Raw genomic sequence first — 22,520 nt, forward strand, 5'->3', positions numbered from 1 at the left:
ATCATCTCATATAGATGCAAAATTAAAGAAAAAGTTCTTGTGATAAGAACTCTGAGGATTTACCCCCTTAACAACTTTCATGTATAACATACAGCAGTGTTAATTATATACCTCATGTTGTATTTTACACCCCTGATAATCTTATAACTGGAATTTTGTATCTTTTGACCACCTTCATCCAAGTCCCCATTTCCCATCTCCCACCTCTGGTAATCACAAATCTGGTATTTTTCTCTGAGTTTTTGTCTGTTTGTTTGCTTGTTTTTGAGTATAATTGACCTATAACACTATTTTAGTTCCTGGTGCACAAAGTACTGAGTTGATATTCCCATACATTACAAAATGATCTCAATGAAGCTTCCTTCTCAATATTTTTCTCTTCCTTCTTCTCTTTCCTCTCCCTCTTTAAAAATCTACATTCTTTGGAGTTTCCCTCGTGGCTCAGTGGAAATGAATCTGACTAGTATCCATGAGGATACAGGTTTGATCCTTGGCCTCACTCAGTGGGTTAAGGATCTGGCGTTGCTGTGAGCAGTGGTGTAGTTGAGCTGTGGCATAGGCTGCAGACACAGCTCAGGTCTGGCATTGCTGTGGCTGTGGTGTAGGCCAGAGGCTAAAGCTCCAGTTCGACCCACAGACTGGGAATCTCCATATGCCAAGGTGAGCACCTAAAAACACACACACAAAAAAATCTCCACTTTTCAAATAGCAAGTGGAACATATTTTCTGTCACACTTTTCCACTAAATAATATGATACATAAAAATAATTTGCACTTATATTGACTAAAATATTTTAAAATTTCTGAAATCAGAATGAGTTTCACATTTGATGTCAAAGGAGATTTGCTAGCCTATTTCTGTTACTATATTTTCTTGAAAATTTCTTACGAATATAATGACTCAAATTATAATTGACAGCAGTGTATATCAGAGTAATATGGAATTACTACTCATTGGATAAAAGGTGCTCAACAAATACATTTTATTTGAGAATAAGTACAGATTGCCTAGATTTAATACCTAGTTCTCCTTCTTATGAGCTGTCTGCTTTGTGACAAATTATTTTGACTCCGTACCTCAGTTTTCTCATCTGTAAAATAACAATATATAATTAATTATATTACAGAACTGTGATAATTAAATTAGTAATAAATTGCCATTAGTGCAGTGCTTAGAATAGTCCCTGGATAATAAAAATTAAATATTTTTCTCTTATTGTAATTGTTTTCATTATTGTTAGGCTATTGTTAAAATTCTTAGTTATAATACTTTCAATCTGTAAAGAATCCATTTATATAGTAATACAAGAAGCAGATTCTCAATCTCAGAAGGGAGACAGTCGGACTATTTAAGCCATCTGGCTGTAAAATATGTAACCCTGAGTGGATCTGTTCAAGCATTGTACAAAAAGACACGTATTTTATTTTGAATTTAAAATAATGCAAATCAAAATACCTAAGACTCTGATATTAGGGAAAGCGGCATTTACTGATATTATTACACTATTTTCAGCAGTAAGTTTAACCAGGAAATAACTGTAAATTGAATTTTTAAGAGGCCTACAAAAATACACCTCTGTTTTGATTAACAACCAATATACTGGTACCAAATGTGAGGGTTTTTTCCCTCATGCATATTAGAGTCAGTTGGAATAATTGTGCACCTGTGAATATGTTGAAACCACAACAGCAATAGAACTTGATTACTTCACTGAAACTCGATTGGATTTTCCACTATCGGGCCCTACTTGATATAAAGAGTTGAAATCTTGCAGCTTCTAAAAACATTAATCTGGCCAAAATATGCCATGATGCAAATACAAGAATTTTTTTGAGAGATGGGTAACTTTTGAAAGATAAAAATAAATTCTGAGGGAAGTTATTTTAAATAAAATAAGACCATTAAAATAACTTTGACTTTAAGACCATTTCTCTTAGAAAGTTAAAATATTTATGTCTTGATCCTTTCAAGATTCATAATGTAGAATTTTTTTTCTGCTTTGCTTTTGTCATTGTTAATTGTTTTTTTCTGTTTATTCAATGTAGGATTCTAATTTAAAAAATTGGTTCTGTGATACATGTTTGAGAGCTGGTTGGCATAATTATAGTAAATAATAGCATACTTATAATTGGCAGAATAAAATTAGCACATATTTCTCTAGGTCAAGGACTAAAAAACATAATTATATATGTGTTTTCATGCATGTTTCTACAAAACATATACTCATAGAAAAGTTGAAAATGTTTTTGTGTCTTAACACCTAGCAATTTTGTATGATAAAAGCATAGTATGACCAAAGAGAAATATGTACTATATATAACACTGAACACAAAGCAGAGATAGGCTTTAAAGTATAGTGAAGCAGAGAGAATCAAATCTTGTTGAGAGAGAATTCCACAAAGAAGGCTGCTTATCTAATTTTGCCATATTTGGACACTAGATACCATGGTGACATGACAGTACGTAAAATAATTCCTTAATTTGGGATTTTGAGAATATAGGAAAATAATATGGAGAGCATGGTGATGATAATATATCATTAAAAACATGACCTATTTTATACTGACTTATCAAGGGTATGTAGTAAATTTTGGCATCAGTTTTCAGTTCCTCTTCACCACTGATTTCATGATCACCTTCAACCATACAGTTCTGATCTGAACTGGATTAATTACCTTTCTCTTTTGTACCCCACACTGTTGTATTCAATACCATATTAGACATCCGATTCTTCTTTATAGGTTCTATTTAGAGGCAGATTATAATTGCTACATTATAGAATTTGGCTGAGTACTAACAGACATTGAGAATCTGTCTTACTTCAGAACAAATATGAGGGTTTTGGTATAGTGCCTTTCAAAATTGATTTTGAAGGAGTAATGCTTTTTTCCTTTCAATAGATTTTTAAAAGTACCAGCAGCCTACTTCCCTACTGATCTCAAGAATACCTGCATAAAGCTTAGTCGTATGTCCTTGAGCCATCTTTCTCTTCTATTGGTATATGGTATGATCAGCATCCCCAAAGACAGGAGCCATGATAGTTCTGCTTAAAAATATTTTTGGAGTTCCCATCATGCCTCAGCAGTTAACGAACCTGACTAGCATCCATGAGGCTGAGGGTTCAATCCTTGGCCTCACTCAATGGGTTAAGGATCCAACGTTGCCATAAGCTGTGGTGAAGGTCACAGACGCGGCTCGGATCCCGAGTTGCTGTGGCTGTGGTGAAGGCCAGTGGCAACAGCTCCAACTGAACCCCCTAGCCTGTGAACCTCCATATGCCATGCTTGTGGGCCTAAAAAAACAAAACAAAAAAAAAATAAAATAAAAACATTTTTGGTAGTAAGAGTCACTTTTGCTTAAACATTGAAAGGGTTTTGGTCATACATATTATCATTTTCCCATTCACGTAAATACTGCAGAAAGTACATGTATTAAAGTCTAAAAAATAAAGGTTATAATATTATCACTTAGTGAAACAATTACTGTCAACTCTTGACTGCCAAGGTCACTTTAGAACATCAGTTAACCAAATAAGGAATTTAGAATTTTCATAACTTTATCCACATCAGGTTTAGTGGGGAATGTTCAAGTTTGATAACTTCAGCTTCTTAACTTCATCAATAAAAGCTAGAAAAGGAAACGGAGATATTTAACCTACAGGTAGCATTAGAGAACCAAGAGACCATCTGAAATTGTATCAGCACATGTAAAACTGTGATTGTATATGCATGTGAGGTAGAACTGAGGGTATCCATAATTTTATGATTATGGATTAATAATATTTTTAAAGGAGTCTATTACCAAGGAATATTTAAGGACCATTCTTGTAGTTCTGTGTGTCCAGTAAAATAGAGAAAGAATGACTACAGGAATAATAATTCTAAAAATATATGTAACTTGTGTAATGAAACCAAAATATAGTTTATGCACATGATAAAAGAAATCCACATGCTTACATGCATACAAGTAAATATCCAGCATCTGTTAAATATCCCATTAACTTCTAAAATTTCAAATATTAGAGACTAAATTTTACCCGGCCAGTTAAAAGAATGTATATGTGATTGGGTCAACTTGCTGTACAGTAAAAAACTGACAGAACATTTTAAACCAGCTATGATGAAAAAAGTAAAAATAATTTTAAAATGTATTTATAGTTCTAACAGAAAAATAATCCTTGTAGTTTCTTGGTTTCCCTAAATCCCTTATATTCCGGTGATAATATTCAAGGTTTAGGAAAGTTAATCATTCTAAGTATCAATTTACACTTCTATAAAATGGATAAAATAAATAATGAATAGCTACATAACATACCAAAGGATCATAGGTATAAATTCATGTAAAGCTATATTTAGAAACTGCAAATTCACAACAAATATTAGCTGTTGCTATTATAAATTAACAGATTACATTTTTTATCTGAACATCTTCAGAAAACAGAAAGATTATTTCCATAATCTATAATTCCTAAATCTACAGTGTAACTGCTACATTATGGTATTTGACCAGATCTTTGTAGACCTTGATAATTTGTCATACTTCAAACACAGATAGCATTTTTTGTTTGTTTTGTTTTTTGTTTTGTTTTGCTTTTTAGGACCACAGGTATGAATAAGGAAGTTTCCAAGCTAGGGGTCGAATCAGAGCTACAGCTGCAAGCCTGCACTACAGCCACAACAACATGGGATCTGAGCTGCATCTGGGACCTACACCACAGCTCACTGGCAATGCCGGATCTCCAACCCACTGAGCAAGGCCAGGGATCAAACCCGCATCCTCATAGATACTAGTCAGGTTTGTTTCCACTGCACCACAACAGCAACTCCCAGATAGCATTTTAGGATTTCCAATCCAATCCAGAATTCCAATAGCAGCTCAAAGGGACTTCCTTGACAACACCAGGAAAGACCATACAAAGAGGATGAAAAGAAAAGCTTCAGACTTGGAGAAATATGTGCCCATATTGTATCTAGAACATATAAAGAACTCTCAAGACTCATCAGTTTAAAAAAATCAATTTCAATTAGAAAATGAGCAAAAGGCACGAACATACCTCTTACTTAGAAAGAAATAAAGATGAAAAATAAGCATGTTAGAGGATTTTCAGCATCATTTGCCATTGAGGAAATGCAAATTAAAACCACACGGGGATGTCACTGTACATTTATCAGAATGACAAAAAAGTTAAAAAAAAATGTAGGAATACCAAATTGTAATAAGGATTCAGGGGAACTGAATCATTTGTATTTTACTAGTGGGAATGTAAAGTTATGCAGTCACTCAGGAAAAAAAAAACTAGGTGATTTTTTTATAAAACTAAATGTGCAACTACCACATGAAGCTGAAATTTCTCTCTTGGGCATTTATCCCAGAGAAATAAAAATTTGTATTCCCAAAAAAACCTGTACACAAATGTCCACAGCAGTCTTATTCACAATAATCTAAAACATGGGAATGATAATGTTCTTCAAAGAATAAATGGTTAAAAATCTAAATATTTCTCAGCAATAAAAGAAACTACTGATACATGCAACAACTTGGATGAAACTCCAAGAAATTATGCTGAATAAATAAATAAATAAGAAACCCCCAAAGGTTATATCATGTATGGTTCTATTCATATAATATTTTTATAACATTTTTTAAATGACTCTGTTATGGGCTGAATTTTGTCCCCTCAGATTCCTCTGTTGAAGCCCTAATCCCTAGTACCTCAGATTGTGATTCTATTTGGAGATAAGAGGTAATTAACTTAAAATGAAGCCATTAGGGCAGATCCTAATCAATTCTTATCTAGTGCCCTTATAAGAAGAAATGTGGCCACACAAACAGACACCAGGCATCGATATGCTCAAAGAAAGGATCATGTGAGGGTAGAGGGAGCCAAGGAGAGAGGCCTTAGGAAAAAATCAAACCTGCCAACTCCTTGATCTGGGACTTCTAGCCTCTTTGGTCTTCACCACCTACTTATGGTTATGGGACTGTTATAATATTTTGGCTGTGTGGTGGTAGATACAGTAACTGCATATACGGGTGGTAAAAGTTTATAGAGCTAAATACCACACATACAATACACACACACATACACACACACACACACACAAATACAAGTAAAACTGGGGAAATCTGAATAAAATCAGTAGATTATATCAAGGTCAATATCTTGATTGAAATATCATACCGTAGTAAGAAGTCACATGGGGAAGAAACTAAGTAAAAGACATGCAAGATCTCTGTATTATTTAATACAATAGCATGTGAATTCAAAAGTAAATTAATAAAACTTTTATTAAAATATATATTTTTAAATAGGGGCCCTATGTCTTCTCTGTTAAAATTAATTAAGGTGATTTTAAAATTTGTGTTATTACTGGTTTTGGAATTTATTCCCACTTATTTTGACAGATGATTTTTCAAAGTAGATAAAGACAAAACAGTATTTATTTGAAGAAAGTAAATTTAAGTCAACATCTTGGAATTATCAACATAGTTTATTCTATTTACAAATTATGGGAGTAAAAAAGCATTATTTTATCATTGCAATTTGAATCTTAACCAACAGATTCTAGTATGTGTATGAAAAGTAACTTGCATATCAACATTTATTTCTTTATTTGTTTCTTTGAAATCATCCTGAATTATATTTTGAGATGTACATTCCCTTTTAGAGTTACTTTAACTCTCACTAATTTCTTGGGGGACAAAGTGTAGGGTATTTGAGGACTTTATGTGTCTGTAATGTCCACGGCACAGAAGCACTAGCCAGCCTTTGTTATCTGAAAGGCTGAATCCTTTAAAATAGGCATTTTACCACTTTGGACTCACTCTTTTTTCAAATTAACTTATCCCTTTTTATCTACTGCAAGGCCTCCAAGGTTTCAGCTTTTTCTTAGTAAATATCATGCCACTCAAGGTTACAGAAAATATTTGGTTGCTTCCACTGCTCTTTACTCATCACTCTGGGTCTAAATTAGATTTTATGCATCTTTTTAAGACTGTACAATCCATAGGTAAATAAGATACCATTCTATTACATCTGCATAGGGATGAGAGCCAATCTCAAATCCATCTACAGAAGCACTCTACATAATGATATCTGTATGAGTTTTCTATTGCTTTGTAAAAAAACGAAATCTTCTTGAAACTTGGTGGATTAAAGCCACAAATATACATCATATCACTATTGGATTCAGAGTCCAGGTTTAACTGTTTCTCTGGCTCAGAGTCTCTCTCACAAGGCTATAAGCAAGATAACATACAAGGCTGCAATTATCTTAAACCATCTCACATAGCTGTTGGCAGCACTCAAGCTCTCATTTGCCATTGACTAGAGACCAGTCCCTTTCCTTGTGGGTTCCTCAATAAGACTAATCACAACATGGAAGTTTGTTTCCTCCAAAGTGAGAACACCAAAAAGGAGAAAGAAGAGAGCTGGCAAGATGTAAGCCTTAGTCTCAGGAATTTCATATTTTATTTAATAAAGAAAGTTTCTAGGTCCAGCCCACACTCAGTGACAGGATTGTACAGAGCCTAACACTCAATGTTGCAGATCTCTGGGGGCCATATCAGAGACTGCCTACCACACTAACCTACCACTCATATGCTGTGCCTGTAGTTCCTACAAAGGGGAAATATGAGTTCCCTCAATAAATGCATAGATCTTTTTTCTCAGAAGAGACATAGATATCCTCTGTTCTGGAATGTATTGCTGCAATTTAGCCTCCCCCTTACACACATGAACAAACTGATCCAAGGATGGGGACAAGTCAAGATATGGAGACACAATTTTTTTTGTGTTCCTCACATGTTTATGATTTCCTTTATTCCTAAAAGGTTTTATTTAACATGGAAGTGAGATAGATTGCCTCTTCATCTGTTTTTTTCCCAATCTGCTCCTTATACCCTGAATCCTTCAAGGCTTGAATTATTATTATTATTTGCTTTTTAGGTCCACACCCACAGCACATGGAGATTTCCGCCTTAGGGGGTGAATCGCTGGCCTATGCTACAGCAACAGCAACGCCATATCTGAGCTGCGTCTGTGACCTACACCACAGCTCGCAGCAACGCTGGATCCTTAGTGAGTGAGGCCAGGGATTGAACCCACAAATCTCATCATTCCTAGTCAGAATTGTTTCTGTTGCACCACAACAGGAACTCCAAGGCTTGGATTATTAAAATCTGAGAGCATTGCATTGATTTTATTGATTTCCACATTTTGTTCTGTGCTCTTTTATTTGAGGAGTTAAGCATAGAATAATCCAGATCCTGCTTAAGTAAGGGAGTAGTATAAAGAATTAAGGGGAGGAGTTCCCATCTTGGCTCAGAGAAAATGAATCTGACTGGCATCCATGAGGATGCAGATTCAATCCCTGGCCTTACTCAGTGGGTTAAGGATACAGCACTGGCATGAGCTGTGGTGTAGGTTGCAGATGCGGCTCGGATCTGGCATGTGGCTGTGGCTGGCAGCTACAGCTCCCATTCAATCCCTAGCCTGGGAACCTCCATATACCACGGGTGTGGCCCTAAAAAGACCAAAAAAAAAGAAAAAAAGGAGAGAGAGAATGAAGGAGAAAATAAGAATACTAAAATGTATCAAACGTTCATCATATCACATCATTGTATAAAGTAATATTAAGAGATTACATACCAATTAAGGATTGTTAAGATTAAAGGAATCTAAATAACTAATGCCTTTCAAAAATAAACATAGATGGAAGTTTACTAAAATATGATAAAGGCTTTTCAAAGAAAATTTTAAACAAACTGTATTTACTAGACTATCCCCCTTCAAAGTAGAAAGAGAGCTTATATGGTCACTATCTCACTGCTGTTCACAATTGTTTGGAAGTTTCTAGCTAATGCAGCAGCAAGAAAATATAAATACTGAAGACAGAAAAATAAAATATATCTTTACTTGCAGGTGATATGACTGTGCAGAATACACAAATATTTGGTAAGACAATATTGATATTTGTAAACAGTATAGATGTATATACTTAAAGACCATGTTTTATATATGTATGTATGATTTAAGAGAATCTCTAGAGGCCATTTCAAAGTTGATAACTTGAATATATTTGCATGTAAATATATTCATGGTTCATTATATTGTGAAACCCTCTAGTATACCAATAGAATTCACTGTAAAGTAAAACACAAACCAACAAACAAAAATAACATTTCTATCTTTTATATAGAAGTAACTGTGTTCAGATCCTTGCTGAATTCCTGTGCTTCCTAGACACACTCAGCACTGTTTTTCTTCTGTTTCATTTTTTTTTTAATTCTCTTATTCTATTTTGGGCCTGCCAACATCCAGCCATTTCTTAAATATAGGGATTTTCTAAGTTTCTTGCCTTGTCTTTTTTCCTTTTCTTAATATTGCTCCCATGGAGATCACTTTCAAACTCATTCAGTTTCATACACTCATGACTTCAGAGCTTCTTTTCATATGAAAAAATGTTCACATGCTCAATAAGACCTCTCCTGAGAATTCCAGCCTTACCACACACTATAGCCCAGGGATGTCTTCAATGCTCAGAATCATATGCAACTCAAACTGTACATGTGGGATTTCTCATTGTGGCACAGCAGAAACAAATCAGACTAGGAACCATGAGGTTACAGGTACGGTCCCTGGCCTCGCTCAGTGGGTTAAGGTTCTGGCATTGCTGTGAGCTGTGGTGTAGGTCACAGACTCGGCTCAGATCTGGTGTTGCTGTGGCTGTGGCGTAGGCTTGCAGCTGCAGCTCTGATTAGACCCCTAGCACCTGGGAACCTCCATATGCCACAGTGCAGCCCTGAAAAGACAAAAAGACAAAAAAAACAAAAAACAAAAAAAACCCCCGTACATGTGCAATAGTAAACACATATTCTCATTTATGTGGAAAAAATAAAACAAAACTTAATTTCTTATCATGACTTCACTATTTCAGATAAGAACATCACCTATTTACCAATCACGCAGGTTTGCATGATTGAAATCATTCTCGAATTTATCTCTCTCTGATACTGCTAAAATCGCTATTAATTTTGCCTTTCCACTGCCATTTTCTTTTCTAGGTCCTCTTTAATTCACATAGACTATTAAAGGGTTTTTGTTGACAGATTTTTCTATCACCAGTCATGGCTTTCAATCCATTCTGAACCCCACTGCCAGATTTGTCTTCTTATTGCAGATATTTTGTTCCATTAGACATATTAAAAACAAAACAATGATATGAACAGAAAATTTCAGTTGAATCCTTTTTTTCCTATACATTAAGAGCTGAGCACACTAACCTGGCAATTCATGCTTTTTTAACATCTTATACTTCCAACTTTTATTCTTACCCCCTAAGTTCTAGTCAAACTTAACTACTTATTTATGTCCCTATGCAACCTATATTTCCTCACCTCTAAGAAATGTGTTTTAAGCCCCCTCCATCTGAAACTCCTCTCATCATCATCACAGTCTATCATCTACCTATTTGTTACATACAGCATAATATAAATACCATCTTTTTAGTGAAATTCTCTAGCCAGAATAACCTCATCTTTCTCTGAATCCCACTAGAATTTTAACTGTGGTGTTTTTATAACATTTATCTCATCCACTTTATATCAGAGTTCTATACATATATATACACACATGGCATTTTGTACATTATCTGAACCTTAGGTTTTTTGGAGCCAGGAAGTATGACTTATGGCTTTTTAACCTTTTAGCGTCAAGAAAGCTCTTTTCATATAATAGGTATTGAATGCTTATGTTTTCTATAAAATTAATTGATTTTTTTCTAATTTTGGCTAAGTTACTACAAAATGGACTTTGGTAGATATTTCTTAAATCTTAAGGACTTTGGATTTAATAGAAATATAATTTTTTTTTTTACTTTGTAATACCTTTCAGCTTAGAGTTTTATTACTGATCTTACTTTGGACTCCACTGGAAACTAAAAGGTACTTTGGAAGCTTTGGAAGTGAGAGGATTTTTTCCTGTGGACTTTCTTCTCAAGGCAGTTTAGCATCCAATGTTTTCAGAGCCAGTATAACAACAAGACAGAACCATTGAAGAAATGTCCAATAAATTTTTCAGCAGGCCACACTCTTCTACCTCGTCTTGGGCACATTCATAAATGGGGCTCCCCCTCCTTGAAACTCCATAGTGGAGATGTAAGGGAGAAACTTTCACTTTATTCTCATGTGTGGTAAAAGAGAGTCAGGATCTCCAGTGACAGAAGACCACATAGTAATGAGAAACTCAGGGTTAATAACTGATCTAAGATGAAATCAGATTCTTGATACAGACTTGGTAAAGACACAGACTTAGTAAAGACACGTTTAAAATTATGCTATAATGATTATTAGCATTTATGAGCTCTACTTTGGCTAGAAACATAAGGAATCTTATTTAATCTTCATAATAGCCTCATGATATAGATAACATTTTCATCATTTTACACTAGTGAAGGTTAGTGTTCAAAGAGGTCAAATTATTTATCAGATTATGTGCAGCAATTAAGTATGTTTTAGAATCAGACAAAAAGGGGTCAGATGGTTATGCTTATAACTACTTGAATGATTAAATCCCCTGTTTTTACTTTTAATTAAAAAATACATATTAATATCCAAATGCTATATTTATGTGATAAAGAAAATTTAAGGTCGCCATCATGGTCTTCACCACCTGATTTTCCTGTGCTTTATAATCTTTTAGTGTGGGGGAGATCTGTGACTTGCTCCTAACCAACAGAAGATGACAAAAGTGATGTGATGTCACTAGCATGACTACATTACCTCATATGTCTCCATACTACTATTAGACTTGCTTTAGAATCTGTCTTTATTTATTGAATTGATCAAGAAAAGCAGCTATAGCATGGAGTCTCAGTTCTACAAATGCAAGGATCATAATTCAGCCAACAACAATATGAGCTTGAAAGATAATCTATAGTCTCAAATGGATCTGTAGTCCCTGCTAATTTTTTTTTCCCGCTGTACAGAATGGGGGTCAAGTTATTCTTACATGTATACATTTTTCCCCCACCCTTTGTTCTGTTGCAATATGCATATCTAGACAAAGTTCTCAATGCTACTCAGCAGGATCTCCTTGTAAATCTATTCTAAATTGTCTGATAACCCCAAGCTCCCGATCCCTCCCACTCCCACTCTCTCCCATCAGGCAGCCACAAGTCTTTTCTCCAAGTCCATGATTTTCTTTTCTGAGGAGATGTTCATTTGTGCTGGATATTAGATTCCAGCTATAAGTGATATCATATGGTATTTGTCTTTGTCTTTCTGACTCATTTCACTCAGTATGAGAGTCTCTGGTTCCATCCATGTTGCTGCAAATGGCATTATGTCATTCTTTTTTATGGCTGAGTAGTATTCCATTGTGTATATATACCACCTCTTCCGAATCCAATCATCTGTTGATGGACATTTGGGTTGTTTCCATGTCTTGGCTATTGTGAATATGGCTGCAATGAACATGCGGGTGCATGTGTCTCTTTTAAGTAGAGTTTTGTCCGGATAGATGCCCAAGAGTGGGATTGCGGGGTCATATGGAAGCTCTATGTATAGATGTCTAAGGTACCTCCAAACTGTTCTCCATAGTGGCTGTACCAGTTTCCATTCCCACCAGCAGTGCAGGAGGGTTCCCTTTTCTCCACAACCCCTCCAGCACTTGTTATTTGTGGACTTCTGAATGATGGCCATTCTGATTGGTGCGAGGTGGTATCTCATAGTAGTTTTGATTTGCATTTCTCTTATAATCAGCGATGTTGAGCATTTTTTCATGTGTTTGCTGGCCATCTGTATATGGTCAATTAATCTTTGACAAGGGAGGCAAGAACATAAAATGGGAAAAAGAAAGTCTATTCAGCAAGCATTGCTGGGAAACCTGGACTGCTGCATGCAAAGCAATGAAACTAGAACACACCCTCACACCATGCACAAAAATAAACTCCAAATGGCTGAAAGACTTAAATATACGACAGGACACCATCAAACTCCTAGAAGAAAACATAGGCAAAACACTCTCTGACATCAACCTCATGAATATTTTCTCAGGTCAGTCTCCCAAAGCAATAGAAATAAGAGCAAAAATAAACCCATGGGACCTAATCAAACTGAAAAGCTTTTTCACAGCAAAGGAAACCCAACAGAAAACAAAAAGTCAACTTACAGAATGGGAGAAAATAGTTTCAAATGATGCAACGGACAAGGGCTTAATCTCTAGAATATATAAGCAACTTATGCAACTCAACAGCAAAAAATCCAATCAACCAATGGAAAAATGGGCAAAAGACCTGGATAGACTATTCTCCAAGGAAGATATACAGATGGTCTGCTAACGTTTTGATTGCAGACTTATGTGATGCTAAAGGAGAGGACCCAGTTAAGCTCTGCTCAGTCTCTAAACCCATAGAAATTGTGAGAAAATAATTCTATTTTGTTTTTAGTTGTTACGTTTATAGTAACTATTATGTCAGAATATAAAACTAATCATAATTCTGATGTCTATTCCTGTAAAATACCTAAAAATGTGAAAGCAGCTTTGAAATCATGCAGAGTCTGAAATAATTTTAAGGAGCATGATAGAGAAAGGCTAAATTGCCTTAAATTTTATTAGAAATATGGACTTGGAAGATACTGCTGGCAAATGCTCAAAAGGAAAGGAGGAACATTTTTTCAAGAAACTGGAGGAAGGTCCTTGTTACACAGTGATAGACAATTTAGTAAGATTGTCTCATGCAGTCATATGAGAAGAAGAACTTTAATACTGAACTTATTATATAGCTAAGGAGATTTTTAAGTAAAGTGTTGAAAATGGCATCTTGATTGCTTCTCACTCCTTCAACAAAATGTGCAGATATATTATTTGAGGGAAGAACTAGTAAAGCAAAAGAACCAAGGGCTTGATGGTTTATAAAATTCTCAGGCTCTCCACAGGGCAAAAACCATTAAAATTAAGAAATTGCCTCTAAAAACATGGACTAGAGAAAAATGGGGTGCCCATAAAAACCTTTTACTAAAATCAAAGAATGACCTAAAGGTCACCATATTCAGTCACACAGAAGCCCTTTCAAGAGATTAAGAATGTGCCTCACATATCGTCTCAAGCCATAAGGTCTCTGGGAATCTTAAGGGCATTGCCCCTTGGTCATTTCAAAAGCAGCCAAAGATAGAGAAGGGATTATCATGAAAAAAAATGTGGATGTGGTCTGTCTTTGTACAACAAAGTGAAAAATGAAATACACTGCAAACCCCCAAAGTTCTTAAGAAAAAATGTCTCAACAGAGACTCTACTATATGGAATTACAACTGACAGAACATACAAAAGGGCAGGACTCTGTTGAACCCTCAAAATGTTATTAGTGCATAGCAGGTTGATAAAACTACTCAGTAGCAAACACATACAAACTATGTTTTACAGTTGTACAGTTGTGGATTTGAGTGAGATGGAAGAAGCTACCCAGAATGTTGATTTTGCAAAGCTTTAAAAAAATGAACTATAATATTTTTCTGCTATCAAAATTCACTGGAAGGGACTGTGTTATCTACCTTCTTGATTGCAAGATCTCTATTTTTTTTTCTGATATATTCAAGAGTATTCTCAGTATTTTCTGAAAGAGATGATTTCATGGTCTCCCCTGCATTAGCGGGGAAGAATACAGGAAGTAAAGGAAATGACAACCAGAAAGACTTTTATGACTGATATTTATTATAAAAAGACTTTTTGAAAAGGCTGGTTTGTAGTATGTTTAGTAACTGGATACTTTTCTTCAGAAATCTCCCCACGGTGAGAGGTCAGTGATAGTAAACACTAAAGTGATGCAATTTACAAATGTGGTTGGTAAGTCAAAGCCAGAAAGATTTCTTGGCCAATAGGAGATCAACTACCATAAATATTACTGAAAGCTTGATCTCTATGTTAGGATCTGTGCCTCTCACCATAGAGTAGTATTTTTTACATAATGATAGAACTTCTTAGATTTTTATTGGTTTGGATGATTCACTAAGTAATTTATTATTTAATGAGTTCTATGTACTGGTATAATTAGCTAATGTAAATTAAAGCAAATACACAAAAATTGTCAGTAGCCTCTTATCACATTTAACAAGACATATTTAAAAATCCATAAGATTTTATACAATGTAGTAACTGCCTATATTGTTATTTTTTCCCCCACCCTTTGTTCTGTTGCAATATGCATATCTAGACAAAGTTCTCAATGCTACTCAGCAGGATCTCCTTGTAAATCTATTCTAAATTGTCTGATAACCCCAAGCTCCCGATCCCTCCCACTCCCACTCTCTCCCATCAGGCAGCCACAAGTCTTTTCTCCAAGTCCATGATTTTCTTTTCTGAGGAGATGTTCATTTGTGCTGGATATTAGATTCCAGCTATAAGTGATATCATATGGTATTTGTCTTTGTCTTTCTGACTCATTTCACTCAGTATGAGAGTCTCTGGTTCCATCCATGTTGCTGCAAATGGCATTATGTCATTCTTTTTTATGGCTGAGTAGTATTCCATTGTGTATATATACCACCTCTTCCGAATCCAATCATCTGTTGATGGACATTTGGGTTGTTTCCATGTCTTGGCTATTGTGAATATGGCTGCAATGAACATGCGGGTGCATGTGTCTCTTTTAAGTAGAGTTTTGTCCGGATAGATGCCCAAGAGTGGGATTGCGGGGTCATATGGAAGCTCTATGTATAGATGTCTAAGGTACCTCCAAACTGTTCTCCATAGTGGCTGTACCAGTTTCCATTCCCACCAGCAGTGCAGGAGGGTTCCCTTTTCTCCACAACCCCTCCAGCACTTGTTATTTGTGGACTTCTGAATGATGGCCATTCTGATTGGTGCGAGGTGGTATCTCATAGTAGTTTTGATTTGCATTTCTCTTATAATCAGCGATGTTGAGCATTTTTTCATGTGTTTGCTGGCCATCCGTATATCTTCCTTGGAGAATAGTCTATCCAGGTCTTTTGCCCATTTTTCCATTGGTTGATTGGATTTTTTGCTGTTGAGTTGCATAAGTTGCTTATATATTCTAGAGATTAAGCCCTTGTCCGTTGCATCATTTGAAACTATTTTTTCCCATTCTGTAAGTTGACTTTTTGTTTTCTGTTGGGTTTCCTTTGCTGTGAAAAAGCTTTTCAGTTTGATTAGGTCCCATGGGTTTATTTTTGCTCTTATTTCTATTGCTTTGGGAGACTGACCTGAGAAAATATTCATGAGGTTGATGTCAGAGAGTGTTTTGCCTATGTTTTCTTCTAGGAGTTTGATGGTGTCCTGTCGTATATTTAAGTCTTTCAGCCATTTGGAGTTTATTTTTGTGCATGGTGTGAGGGTGTGTTCTAGTTTCATTGCTTTGCATGCAGCAGTCCAGGTTTCCCAGCAATGCTTGCTGAATAGACTTTCTTTTTCCCATTTTATGTTCTTGCCTCCCTTGTCAATGATTATCTGACCATAGGCATCAGGGTTTATTTCTGGGTTCTCTATTCTGTTCCATTGGTCTGTCTGTCTGTTTTGATACCAGTACCACACTGTTTTGATGACTGTGGCTTTGCAGTATGTCTTAAAGTCTGGGAGAGTTATGCCTCCTGCTTGGTTTTTGTTTCTCAGGATTGCTTTGGTGATTCTGGGTCTTTTGTGGTTCCATATAAATGTTTGGATTGTTTGTTCTAGTTCTGTGAAAAATGTCATGGGTAATTTGATAGGGATTGCATTGAATCTGTAGATTGCTTTGGGTAGTATGGCCATTTTTACCATATTGATTTTTCCAAACCAGGAACATAGGATATCTTTCCATTTCTTTACATCTTCTTTAATTTCTTTGATTAAAGTTTTATGGTTCTCGGCATATAGGTCCTTTACTTCTTTGGTCAGGTTTACTCCAAGGTATTTGATTTTGTGAGGTGCAATTTTAAAATCGAATTTTTGTATTCCTTTTCTAATATTTCATTGCTGGTATTCAGAAATGCAACTGACTTCTGAATGTTAATCTTATATCCTGCTACTTTGCTGAATTTATTAATCAGTTCAAGCAGTTTTTGGGTTGAGTCCTTAGGGTTTTCTATGTATAGCATCATGTCATCTGCACACAGTGACAGTTTTATTTCTTCTCTTCCTATATGGATGCCTTTTATGTCATTTGTTTTTCTAATTGCTATAGACACATGTTTTCAATTTAAGTTTTTATCTATTATATTCCTTATAATAAATGGCCTCTATATAATTGCCAATTATTTATGGTGTCCAAAAGAAACTATAGCAGATCTACTCAATATATTCCATGTACAAAAATGCATGTTGTGGGAAGAAAGGGGAATTGGAATTATTCAAGTTGTCATCTACATAACCTCTGTTTCCTGAAAAAATATATCAGCCTCTACTTTTCTGGTTTTGTTTGGGGTTTTTTTGGCTGTACCCACAGCATGTAGACGCTCCTGGCCAGGGATCAAACCTGTGCCATAGCAGCAACTGGAGCCACAGCAGTAACATCACTGGAGCCTTAACCCACTGAGCCACCAGTGAACTCCTGTATTTTTTTGGTAAAGCTACATATGTATAAAAATATTTACCAGCATAATGTAGAAGAAGCAAGAAGGATGGGTTCTGGGTCCCTTTAATTCACTCATTAATTTAGTTAACTCAAGAGAATCCATCTCTTTTACAAATTTTCCATTTTTTCATCTTCAAAATGAGTGAAGTACATATTCACCTAAAGCTAGACAATTATACCAGGCCATATCTAATTTCTAGAGTGTCTCAGCTCTGGTATCTCCCATCCTATCCTAAGAAAGAGCTAATTTATCAAAATGGAAATACTGCTTAAATCACAGAGCACAAGGGCCAATGAAATTAAATTGAAATTGAAACTACAAAATTTTTTTATAAAATAAAAAATTATTTTTAAAATGACATTTAAATTAAAAGTCATTTCAGGTGTCTTCTCCTCACAAAATTATGGCAAATAACCCTAAAATTTGTATAAGACCTTGAACAGCCAAAGCAATCCTGAGAATGAATAAAGCTGAAGGTACCACACTCCTAGATTCAGACTATAGCACAAAACTAATAGTAATTAAATTGGTATGGTACTAGCACAAAGACAGACACATAGATCAATGGAACAGAATAAAGAACCCAGAAATTAACCCATGCTTATATAGATAATTAATCAACAACAAAGGAAGCATACAATGGAGAAAAGACAGTCTTTTCAATAAATGGTATTGGAAAAACTGGACAGCTACATGTAAGAGATGAAACTAGAATATTTTCTCACACCATATACAAAAAGAATATGGATTAAAGAATTAAATATAAGTTCTAAGACTATAAAACTCCTAAAAGAAAAAAAAGCAGTATACTCTTTGACATCAGTCTTGGCAATATATTTTTGAATCTATCTCTTTAGATAAGGGAAACAAAAGCAAAAGTAAACTAATGAGACCTAATCAAAAAATTTTTCAGAGAAGGACACTGTCAACAAAACAAAAAGGCAACCTAATGAATGGAAGAAGATATCTGCAAACAATATGCCCAATAAGGAGTTAGTATAAAATGTATATAAAGAATTCTTACAGACAAACATCAAGAAAACAACCTGATTAAAAAATTGGCAGAGGACTTGAATTGACATATTTTCCAAGAAGATGTACATGTGGCAAACAACACATGCAAAGATACTCAACATCACTAATCATCAGGAAATGCAAGTCAGAACAATGAGACGTCACTTAATACCTATCAGAATGACTTTCATCAGAATGACAAGAAATAACAAGTACTGCAGAGGATGCAGAGAAAAAGGAACCCTTGTACACTGTTGGTTGGGAGTAAATTGGTACAGACACTTCCCATATCTGGTTGACCCCCAGAATTTCTGTGATGTTTTTGCTAAATTATTTGCTGCCAGTACCCATAATTAACTATGTCTGTGGTGGGACCTTGGAATCTGTATTTTTAAAAAAACTTCTCCAGAGGTCAACGTAAAACAAATCAAAACAAAACAAAAAACAGAAAAACCTCATTAAATTTGGCAGACACCTGAAACACAGGGTCTATTCTATGCCTCAGAGACTTTTTTCTTTTTTTCCACTTTTAATTTTCAAATTAATATATATAATTATAGAAAACATGGAAGATACAATTAAAAAATCACATCATCCATAATATCAAACTATATCTATTATTAATATTTTGATTAACTTTAAGCTTTTTGAAAATATATGACCTATTACATAGAGAATACATTAAATGTATGTATACTATTATGAAAATGGGTTTATACATTATGTCATTATTTTAAGACATAATGAACATTTTTTCATGCCATTACAAATTATTTAAAAATAAGATGGAATGATTCACATTTCTTCCATAACATATAATGTATGTAAATAATACTATTTGTCATCTAGTTTTAAATATTTTATAATCATAAAAAGGACTTTGATAAGCACTTTTGTTTGTAAGGTTAGTTCACCTCTTTTACTATTTCCTGGAGTAGAAATTCAAAAATTTTACTAAATTGGAGAAGCTATGTGGACCACTGCCAAAGCCTGCAGTAAGTCTTACACTGCCCTGAGAATTTCATTTTTTTAATTTTTTAATTTTTTTTAATTTCTCAATGAATTTATTATATTTATAGTTGTACAATGATCATTACATTCCAATTTTATAGGATTTCCATCCCACAACCCCAGCACAACTCCCCACCCCCTGAACTGTCTCCTTTGGAAACCAAAGTTCATTGTGTCCTTTTTTCAGATTCCACATGTCAGTGATAGCATTTGACACTGGTGTCTCATTGTCTGATTTCACTTAGCATGATAATTTCTATGTCCATCCATGTTGCTAAAAATGCCGGTATTTTGTTCCTTTTAATGGCTGAGTAATATTCCATTGTGTATATGTACAACTTCTTCTTGTTCCACTCCTCTGTTGATGGACATTTAGGTTGTTTCCATGTCTTGGCTATTGAAAATAGCGCTAAAATGAACATCAGAGAACATGTGTCTTTGCCAGTCATGGTTTTCTCTGGATAGATGCCCAGGAGTGGGATTGTTGGATCAAATGGTAGTTCTATGTTTAGTTTTCTGAGGAATCTCCATACTGTTTTCCACAGTGGTTGCACCAATTTACAATCCCACCAACAGTGTACTAGGGTTCCTTTTTCTCCACACCCTCTCCAGCACTTATTATTTATACTTTTTGATGATGGCCATTCTGGCTGGTGTAAGGCGGAACCTCATAGTGGTTTTGATTTGCATTTCTCTAATGATGAGTGATGTTGAACATCTTTTCATGTGTTTCTCGGCCATCTGTATGTCTTCTTTGGAGAATTGTCTGTTTAGATCTTCTGACCATTTTTTTGATGGGGTTGTTTGTTTGGTATTGAGCAGTAGGAGGTGTTTATAAATTTTGGAGATGAATCCCATGTCAGTTGATTCACTTGCAAAGATTTTCTCCCATTCTGTGGGTTGTCTTTTCATTTTGTTTAGGGTTACTTTTGCTGTGCAGAAACTTTTCAGTTTGATTAGGTCCATTTGTTTATTTTTGTTTTTATTGTCAATACTCTAAGAGGTAGATCTGAGAAGATGTTGCTGTCGTTTATGTCAGAGAGTGTTTGGCCTATGTTTTCCTCTAGGAGTTTGATAGTGTCTGGTCTTGTATCTAGGTCCTTAATCCATTTTGAGTTTATTTTTGTGTATGGTGTTAGGAAGTGTTCTAATTTCATTCTTTTCCATGTGGCTGTCCAGTTTTCCCAGCACCATTTATTGAACAGGCTCTCTTTTCTCCATTGTATATTCTTGCCTCCTTTGTCATAGATGAGTTTGCTCTAGATGAGTGGGTTGAATTCTGGGCTTTCTATCCTGTTCCACTGATCTATATTTCTGTCTTTGTGCCAGTACCATACAGTTTTGATGACTGTTGCTTTGTAGTATAGTCTGAAGTCAGGGAGCCTGATTCTGTTTACCATCACATCCAAAAGAATAAAATACCTAGGAGTAAACCTACCTAAAGAGACAAAAGACCTGTACTCTGAAAACTATAAGACACTGATGAAAGAAATCAAAGATGACACAAAGAGATGGAAAGTCATACCATGCTCTTGGATTGGAAGAGTCAATATTACCAATATGACTATACTACCCAAGGCAGTCTACAGATTCAATGCAATCCCTTTCAAATTACTAAGGACATTTTTCACAGAACTCGAACAAAATATTTTAAAGTTTGTTTGGAAGCACAAAAGACCCAGAATACCCAAAGACATTCTGTCCTGATAATTTTAAAGGTAAAAAATAAATAGGCAAGGTTCTGTAGGAAGTTATTTAAGTACAACTAATATAATCTTATATTTCTCCTTTATAGAGAACAACTACAGAGATATGCATCCTCAGCTAGGCTGTATTTTGTAAGTAAAAAAAGTGCATGGCTGGGCAAAGAGAAAGACTGCATATAACCTCTGTCTTCCTTGCTGCTTTTCCATCATTAGCTTTTTGTGGCACTTACAGGGATTTTCAGAAATTTGTTGAAAGCTTTGTCAGGAATAGCTAATGTTCAGCAAATGTTACTTTGAAGTGTATTTGATTATGCTTTTTCTGAGACAGATTATTTCAATAATTCCAACAGTATGTTTGATAATCGAGGTGCATAGTTGAAAACAGTATGTGTCTTCCATATAGGAATAAAAATGATTGTTGAATATCATATAGAAGACCCTTAGTTAATATTTCTGAGATAAGCTATCAACCTCAGCTGTTTACCTCGACTGGAAATAATGTGAAATACATATTTTATGGCTTTCTTTTTCTTATTTCTTTTAAATAACATTTTCACCTACTTTAATCTCTTAGTGGTTTATTTTCTGAAGACATTTCCAAACATGTCAGTGGTTTCCCCAGAGAGGATTTACAATTGAATCGGTGACACTCTAAAATGAGAGAATGGTAGTCCTCTCTACCACTAGCACTCATATCCTAGAGCAGACTAAAATTTAAAATCACTTTGGAAGAATCCACTTTAGTGGTTAGTTCTTAATGACGATTTCCAGGTAGGGAAGTTGATTTGACTGGAAAACAGAACCAGGAGGTTGGGAAAGGAGTAAAAGTAAAATGGGGATGAACATTTAACCAGAATGTGTTTATTGTAAAAGGTAGACTGACAGACTGAGGATGGTCTCACTCTACTTCCTGAGAAGGGCTTCAGGCTCTGTTTGAGACTGAGCTTATGTCTACAGCCCATGTGCTTGGCTGGTATAAGCAGAGACAAGTGTCCTGATGGGTAATCCATTAGCAGCCTTTTTTGAATTATAAATGTGAGCTGGGCTCAAATGATGGAATGCTGAGTACAACAGCTTTTTGATGGTGAGAGAGGATTTTGAAACCAGGAGGGCTTCCTCCATCTTTAACTAAGACAGAACAGGTAACACAGGTGACAATTTAATCCTTCCTAGCAAGGCAGTTTGTTCCTCCAAAATGTGTGCTTTTTTTTTTTTTTTTTCTC

General features: G+C 35.1%; 1 long non-coding RNA gene across 9 annotated transcripts in view; it reads right to left on the reverse strand.

Moving 5' to 3' along the window:
* Nucleotides 1–22,520, reverse strand: part of LOC146396954 (uncharacterized) — a 545,736-nt gene that overhangs the window by 409,707 nt on the left and 113,509 nt on the right. For 3 of the 9 annotated variants that reach the window (XR_014827591.1, XR_014827592.1, XR_014827590.1), the window contains exon 4: nucleotides 1,022–1,091. The exons of the other annotated variants lie outside the window; for them this stretch is intronic. This is a non-coding gene — a long non-coding RNA (uncharacterized LOC146396954). The remainder of the gene's footprint in view (nucleotides 1–1,021; nucleotides 1,092–22,520) is intronic. 9 annotated transcript variants of the gene reach the window in all.

Source organism: Sus scrofa, chromosome 14, assembly GCF_054392235.1.
Source record: "Sus scrofa isolate SSC_HxYL_T2T_F1_AM1 chromosome 14, Sscrofa_HxYL_maternal_Yorkshire_Landrace_v2.0, whole genome shotgun sequence".
In the NCBI taxonomy this organism is placed as follows: domain Eukaryota; kingdom Metazoa; phylum Chordata; class Mammalia; order Artiodactyla; family Suidae; genus Sus; species Sus scrofa.